The sequence below is a fragment of the Oncorhynchus gorbuscha genome, unplaced genomic scaffold (assembly GCF_021184085.1).
Source record: "Oncorhynchus gorbuscha isolate QuinsamMale2020 ecotype Even-year unplaced genomic scaffold, OgorEven_v1.0 Un_scaffold_2467, whole genome shotgun sequence".
NCBI classification, from domain to species: Eukaryota; Metazoa; Chordata; class Actinopteri; order Salmoniformes; family Salmonidae; genus Oncorhynchus; species Oncorhynchus gorbuscha.
Genome location: NW_025746971.1, coordinates 51111 through 59528, shown reverse-complemented (window position 1 = coordinate 59528; position 8418 = coordinate 51111).

The window sequence follows — 8418 nt, the reverse complement described above, 5'->3', positions numbered from 1 at the left end:
TACATGTACATCACATGCATTAACACACACATACACACACACACTACATATGCTCACATACACAAAACACACACATGCATATTGACCCCCCACACTCAACACACCATTCTTCACATGCATTCCCCCCCTGCACATGTACATTGACTTGGTACTGGTACACATTGACTCGGTACTCTCTCTACCACACCTGCTGTCTCTAACTCTGAATGATCAGCTATGAAAAGCCAACTGACATTTACTCTTGAGGTGCTGACCTGTTGCACCAACTACAACCACAGTGATTATTATCATTTGACACTGTTGGTCATCTCTGAACGTTTGAACATCTTGGCCATGTACTGTTATAATCTCCACCCGCCACAGCCGAAAGAGGACTGGCCACCCCTCAGAGCCTGGTTCCTCTCTAGGTTTCTTCCTAGGTTCCTGCCTTTCTAGGCAGTTTTTCCTAGCCACCGTGCTTCTACAGTACATCTGCATTGCTTGCTGTTTGGTGTTTTAGGCTGGGTTTCTGTATAGCACTTTGTGACATCGGCTGATGTAAAAAGGGCTTTGTAAATAAATTGGATTGATTGATTGACAACTTGTGTATAGTCTCATTATTGTTTTTATTGTGTTCTATTTCCTTTTCAATAACCGAATATTTGCCTTACCTTTTAACTGCATTGTTGCGAATGGGATCATAGGTAAGCATGTCACTGTAAAGAATACACCTGTTGCATTCGGCCCATGTGACCAATACAATATACAACCAATTTTGATTGATTTGATTGATTTGATTGATTTTTATCTGTACAGTACATACATTTTCATTGGTTTTGGTTTTAGATGTGAAGGAATCGATGCAACATAGCCAGGGAAGGGCCAGGTTTGACTTGAGGAGGAAAAACACTTTAATTGTAAAAAGCTTCTAGGACCAACTCAACCACCCATGACTGAACACACACACAACCTTACTGTGTCTACTAGGGCAGGGCCACCTGGGGATGCATCAGGACACACGCACCCACTCACGTACATGTACTCTATGTATGTACTGTTCACATGCATATGTACAACCTGCGGTTCTATTTTATGTCTGGCCTGACACATTCAGAACAAAAACCAACTCAAATCTCTCCTAACCTTCTCTTCATCCAACAAGTTCACACAGTCTCATGTCAGAATTTAAGGTTAAGGTTAAGGCATTTACTCCGAAATCTTAAGGTTAGATGTTAACTCAGAATGGTCAAGGGGGATGGTAAATGTTTGGGACAAACTTTTTATTGCTGGATTCGAGCATGCAACCCTTTGCGGCAGAGGCAGATGCTTAAGGCCTCTCTCTCTCTCTCTCTCTCTCTCTCTCTCTCTCTCTCTCTCTCTCTCTCTCTCTCTCTCTCTCTCTCTCTCTCTCTCTCTCTCTCTCTCTCTCTCTCTCTCTCTCTCTCTCTCTCTCTCTCTCACACACACACACATACACACAACACACACACACACACACCTTTCACTGACCTGTCAGTCATCCCTACAACCTCTCTAAAATCCACCACACGCTCAGCGAACTGCACCTTTAATCGACATCATTTTTCCATGAGCCAAACCACAAAGAAGAAAGAATTGATACTGTTCAATAATGCATCCAACATATCTATAATGAATGGGGCTTTTTTATTTCCCTCTATCAGCAAAGCTGAGGGGACTGAGGGTTGGGTTGGTTTGGCTGTTGGAGTTGGAAGAGGGCCTTCTCTTGGTGTAAAATAATAGATGGTTCTGTAGTTGTGTCACTCTCTGTTGGAGAAGACCCATAGTGAATGAAGGCACTGATCCTGGATTGCTGGTGACTCTAATGCACTCTCCCTGTCCTGTCCGCTCAGGTCTGGCTCTGGGTGCTTCCTGTCTGCTACATTGCTATGGGCCTGCCTGACAGCTCAAGGGCACAAAACATCACCTACTTCTCTGCTCCACTGCTGCTTTCAAAACCACCCAGGCGATTTATTTAAGTAAATGTAGGATCAATACTGATAGAGGTAACAGCAACATAAATAGGCCCATGCATTAGCAGCTAGCCTATTGATGCTTCAGTGGCTCCATTCTGCACATGTGTTTACCTCCATCAAACAACACCCACCCAACAACAGATGATAGTCAAGCTACTCAATTTTCCTAATTTCAGCTACTGATTACTTACATCATTCTTTTAATATTTTAGCGGCAAGTAGCCTGGCGGGTAGGAGCATTGAGCCAGTAACTGAAAGGTTGCTGGATCGAATCCTCGAGCCGACAAGGTAAAAATCTGTTCTTAATCCCCAACAACTGCTCCCTGGGCATGGATGTTGATAAAGGCAGCCCCCTGTACCTCTCTGATTCAGAGGCATTGGGATAAATGCAGAAGAATGCCTTCATTTGTACAACTGACTAGGTGTCCTCCATATTCACAAGTGTGTGCAACAGTATCTCGCCATCCCTTGACCTCCATACAGTGAGCTAGCAATTGGCCATATTATGTCCTCCAGTCAATTCCTAAGGCTAGGCTGTCTGAGTGCTAGTGGCTGTAGTATTGCTAGTTGGCTGTTAGTCATGACCATGCTTGGTGAGGACAGAGCAGGGTAAGGCTCTGTCTGTCTGTCTGTGTGTGTGTGTGTGTGTGTGTGTGTGTGTGTGTGTGTGTGTGTGTGTGTGTGTGTGTGTGTGTGTGTGTGTGTGTGTGTGTGTGTGTGTGTGTGTGTGTGTGTGTGTGTGTGTGTGTGTGTGTGTGTGTGTGTGTGTGTGTGTGTGTGTGTGTGTGTGTGTGTGGTGTGGTCTGGTTCATTGCTGGGCATCCCCAGTGGCAAACAGTGACTGTGGCACACTGACAGGCCATGTCTGGAGCTCCAGGTAATTAAGCCAGAGCGCTTCATGAGAGAGAAGGGGGTGGATGAGGGGGGTTCGGGATGGACAGGGTCCTGTGGCAGTGAGTAAGCACACCCCCTTCCCCCTCCTGCCCCCAGGGCTTACACGGCAAGAGGCGCGTTGCTACAGCCCAGGAACGAAAGGGCCCTTGCCTGCCTACCACTGCTGCTGACTAACTCCCCGGCTCCCAATTTGCTCTCATGAATAATACTGAGCAGCATGCTTAGTGGCACTCTGCTCCAGCGCTATGTAAAACCAATGATATCCTCCTCTGATGTGGATCCTCCTGAGGACGCATGATGAGATGAGGGTCATTCTTGCACTTTTTCTATTTTTTTTATTCAAGTGGGTTAGTTGATGCATCTGAATGCTCATTTCCATGAGCGGGGAACAGGAATGAGGAGAGAGGAGATCCTGAGGGGATGCCAGTTAGATCTTAATCAGTTACAGCACTGAGACATTGATGTCTGAATCACAGAGAGGAGAGAGAGAGAGAGAGAGAGAGGGACAGAGAGAAAGAAGAGGATAGAGTGTGTGTGAGAGAGAGAGAGAGAGAGAGAGAGAGAGAGAGAGAGAGAGAGAGAGAGAGAGAGAGAGAGAGAGAGAGAGAGAGAGAGAGAGAGAGAGAGAGGGAGAGGGAGAAGAGAGAGAGTGGCAGAGAGCTGGCATGATGAGGAAACAGAAGAACTCTGTTTACTAACGGCTAAAAAAGCTCCCTCTACTGACGATATAAATCTGAACGTGCACGTAAACAAAATAAATACATTTTCATTTGTCACATGCCTTGAATCTATGCTATCGTGCTCAGAAACCTGCTCATTTTACTCTCTGTTTCGAACGTGCTAGACGGCCAGTTCATGTAGCCTTTAGCCGTAACCTTATCCTACTTCTCCTCTGTTCCTCTGGTGATTTAGAGGTTAGTCCAGGTCCTGCAGTGCCTAGCTCCACTCCCACTCCCCAGGTGCTCTGATTTGTTGACTTCTGTAACCGTAAAAGCCTCGGTTTCATGAATGTTAACATAAGAAGCCTACGCCCTAAGTTTGTTTTACTCACTGCTTTAGCACACTCTGCCAACCCAGATGTCTTAGCCGTGTCTGAATCCTGCTTAGGAAAACCACCAAAAAGCCTGAAATCTCCATCGGTAACTATAACATTTTCCGCCAAGATAGAAATGCCAAAGGGGGCAGTGTTGCAATCTACTGCAAAGATAGCCTGCAGAGTTCTGTATTACTATCCAAGTCTGTACCCAAACAATTCGAGCTTCTACTTCTAAAAATTCACCTTTCCAGAAACAAGTCTCTCAAGGTTGCCGCTTGCTATAGACCACCCTCTGCCCCAAGCTGTGCCCTCGATACCATATGTGATTGGATTGCCCCCCATCTATCTTCTGAGCTCGTGTTACTAGGAGACCTAAACTGGGACATGCTTAACACCCCAGCCATCCTACAATCTAAGCTTGATGCCCTCAATCTCACACAAATTATCAATGAACCTATCAGGTACAACCCCAAATCAGTAAACACGGGTACCCTCATAGATGTCATCCTAACTAACTCGCCCTCCAAATACACCTCTGCTGTTTTCAATCTAGATCTCAGTGATCACTGCCTCATTGCCTGCATCCGTAATGGGTTTGCGATCAAGCGACCACCCCTCATCACTGTCAAACACTCCCTAAAACACTTCTGCGAGCAGGCCTTTCTAATCGACGTGGCAGGGGTTTCCTGGAATGACATTGACCTCATCCCATCAGTAGATGATGCCTGGCTATTCTTTAAAAATGCATTCCTCACCATTCTAAATAAGCATGCCCCACTCAAAAAAAATTGAACTAGGAATAGTTATAGTCCTTGGTTCACTCCAGATCTGTCTGCTCATGACCAGCACAAAAACATCCATGTTGCGTTCTGCATTAGCATCGAATAGCCCCCGTGATATGCAACTTTTCAGGGAAGTTAGGAACAAATATACACAGGCAGTTAAAAAAGCTAAAGCTAGCTTTTTCAAACAGAAATTTGCATCCTGTAGTACAAACTCAAAGGTTCTGGGACACTGTAAAGTCCATGGAGAATAAGAGCACCTCCTCCCAGCTGCCCACTGCTCTGAGGCTAGGAAACACTGTTACCACTGATAAATCCACTATAATTGAGAATTTCAATTAGCCTTTATCTACGGCTGGCCATGCTTTTCACCTGGCTAACCCTACCCCAATCAACTGCCAGGCACCCTCCACAGCAACCCGCCAAAGCCCCCACCATTTCTCCTTCACCCAAATACAGATAGCTGATGTTCTGAAAGAGCTGCATAATCTGGACCCATACAAATCATTCGGGAAAGACAATCTGGACCTTCTTTTTCTAAAATTATGTGCTGAAATTGTTGCTACCCCTATTACCTTATCTTTCATATCGTCTGAGATTCCCAAAGATTGTAAAGCTGCCGCGGTCATCCCCCTCTTCAAAGGGGGTGACACTCTAGACCCAAACTGCTACAGACCTATATCTATCCTGCTTTGTCTTTCTAAAGTCTTCGAAAGCCAAGGTAACAAACAGATTACAGACCATTTCGAATCCCACCTAGCCTTCTTTGCTATGCAATCTGGTTTCAGAGCTGGTCATGGGTGCACCTCAGCCAAGCTCAAGGTCCTAAACCACATCATAACCGCCATCGATAAGAGACATTACTGTGCAGCCGTATTTATCGACCTGGCCAAGGCTTTCGACTCTGTCAATCACAACATTCTTATTGGCAGACTCGACAGCCTTGGTTTCTCAAATGATAACCTCGCCTGGTTTACTACTTCTCTGATAGAGTTCAGTGTGTCAAATCGGAGGGCCTGTTGTCCGGACCTCTGGCAGTCTCTATGGGTGTGCCACATGGTTCAATTCTCGAGCCGACTGTCTTTTCTGTATACATCAATGATGTTGCTCTTGCTGCTGGTGATTCTCTGATCCACCTCTACGCAGACGACACCATTCTGTTTTCTTCTGGCCCCGCTTTGAACACTATGTTAACTAACCTCCAGACGAGCTTCAATGCCATACAACACTCCTTCCGTGGCCTCCAAGTGCTCTTAAATGCAAGTAAAACTAAATGCATGCTATTCAATAGATCACTGCCCACACCTGCCCGACAGTCCAGCATCACTACTCTGGACAGCTCTGACTTAGAATACATGGACAACTACAAATACCTGGGTGTCTGGTTAGACTATAAACTCTCCTTCCAGACTCACATTAAGCATCTCCAATCCAAAATTAAACCTAGAATCGGCTTCCTATATCGCAACAAAGCATCCTTCACTCATGCTGCCAAACGTACCCTCGTAAAACTGACCATCCTACCGATCCGCGACTTCAGTGATGTCATCTATAAAATAGCCTCCAACACTCTACTCAACAAACTGGATGCAGTCTATCACAGTGCCATCCGTTTTGTCACCAAAGCCCCATACACTACCCACCACTGTGACCAGTACACTCTCGTTGGTTGGCCCTCGCTTCATACTTGTCGCCAAACCCACTGGCTACAGGTTACCTACAAGTCTCTGATAGGTAAAGCCCCACCTTATCTCAGCTCACTGGTCACCGTAGCAGCACCCACTCGTAGCACGCGCTCCAGCAGGTATATCTCACTGGTCAACCCCAAAACCAATTCCTCCTTTGGTCGCCTTTTATTCCAGTTCTCTGCTGCCCATGACTGGAACGAACTGCAAAAATCTCTGAAACTGGAGACTCTCATCTCCCTCACTAGCTTTAAGCACCAGCTGTCAGAGCAGCTCACAGATCACTGCACCTGTACATAGATGGGCTGTTTACAGATAGGCTATCTACATACCTCATCCCCACATTGTATTTATTTATTTATATCTCTACTTGCACATTCATCTTCTGCTGATCTACCATTCCAGTGTTTAATTGCTATATTGTAATTACTTTGCCACCATGGCCTATTTATTTCCTTAACTTACCTCATTTGCACTCACTGTATATAGACTTTTTATTTTATTTTGTTCTACTGTATTATTGACTGTATGTTTTGTTTATTCCATGTGTAACTCTGTGTTGTTGTATGTGTCGAATTGCTATGCTTTAACTTGGCCAGGTCGCAGTTGCAAATGGGAACTTGTTCTCAACTAGCCTACCTGGTTAAATAAAGGTGATATTAAAAACATTTTTTTTTAAATGTTGACCTGTTTAAAGGTCTCGCTCACATCGGCTACGGAGAGCGCAATCTCACAGTCATCCAGAACTGCTGGTGCTCTTGTCACGTTCTGTCCATCATTCGTATGTGTTTTCCTTGTTTTAGTGTTGGTCAGGACGTGAGCTGGGTGGGCATTCTGTTTAGGTTTTCACTTTTCTTGTTTTTTATAGTCTGTTCATGTATAGTCGTCTTTATTAAAAGCATGAATAACCACCACGCTGCATTTTGGTCCGCCTCTCTTTCACCAGAAGAAAACCCTTACAGAATCACCCACCAACCAAGGACCAAGCGGCGTGGTAAACAGAGGCAGCAGCAACAGCAGCAGCAGGAGAAGCGACAGGTGCAGCAGGAGCAACAGCAGCAGCAGCAGCAACAAAGGCAGCAGCAGGAGAAGCAACAGAGGCAGCAGCAGCAGTGGGAGAGGCTGCACTATTTGGATAAATGGACTTGGGAGGAGATCCTTGACGGAAAAGGACCCTGGGCAGGGCCAGGGGAATATTGCCGCCCCAAAACCGAGTTGGAGGCAGTGAAAGCAGAGAGGCGGCATTATGAGGAGCTAGCATGGCAGAGCGGCTGGAAGCCCGAGAGGAACCCCAAAAAAAATTCTTGGGGGAGGCACAGGGAGAGTGTGGCAGAGTCAGGAGTCAGACCTGAGCCAACTCCCCCTGTTTACCGTAAGGAGCCATGGATGGAATTGGAGCTGTCGGCGAAACAGAGTGCTGAGTCTGAGAGTGTGGAGGATGTATTGGACAGAGTAGAAAGAAAGCTGTTGGTTTGGCATAGTATGCACGGCATACCAGTGCCAGCACCACACATCAGGCCTACAGTGCATCCCGCCTGTCCAGCGCTGCCGGGATCCGCCAGTCAGCCAGGATCCACCAGAACTGCCAGTCAGCCAGGATCCGCAAGTCTGCCAGGATCCGCCAGTCAGCCAGGATCCGCCAGAACTGCCAGTCGGCCAGGATCTGCCAGTCAGCCAGGATCTGCCAGTCAGCCAGGATCTGCCAGTCGGCCAGGATCCGCCAGTCGGCCAGGATCTGCCAGTCGGCCAGAACTGTCAGTTGGCCAGGATCTGCCAGTCAGCCAGGAACTGCCAGTCAGCCAGATTCTGCCAGTCGGCCAGGATCTGCCAGTCAGCCAGGATCTGCCAGTCAGCCAGGATCCGCCAGTCTGCCAGGATCCGCCAGTCAGCCAGGATCCGCCAGAAGTGCCAGTCAGCCAGGATCTACCAGAACTGCCAGTCGGCCAGGATCAGCAAGTCATCCAGGATCCGCCAGTCTGCCAGGATCCGCCAGTCTGCCAGGATCTGCCAGAACTGCCAGTCGGCCAGGATCTGCCAGTCGGCCAGGA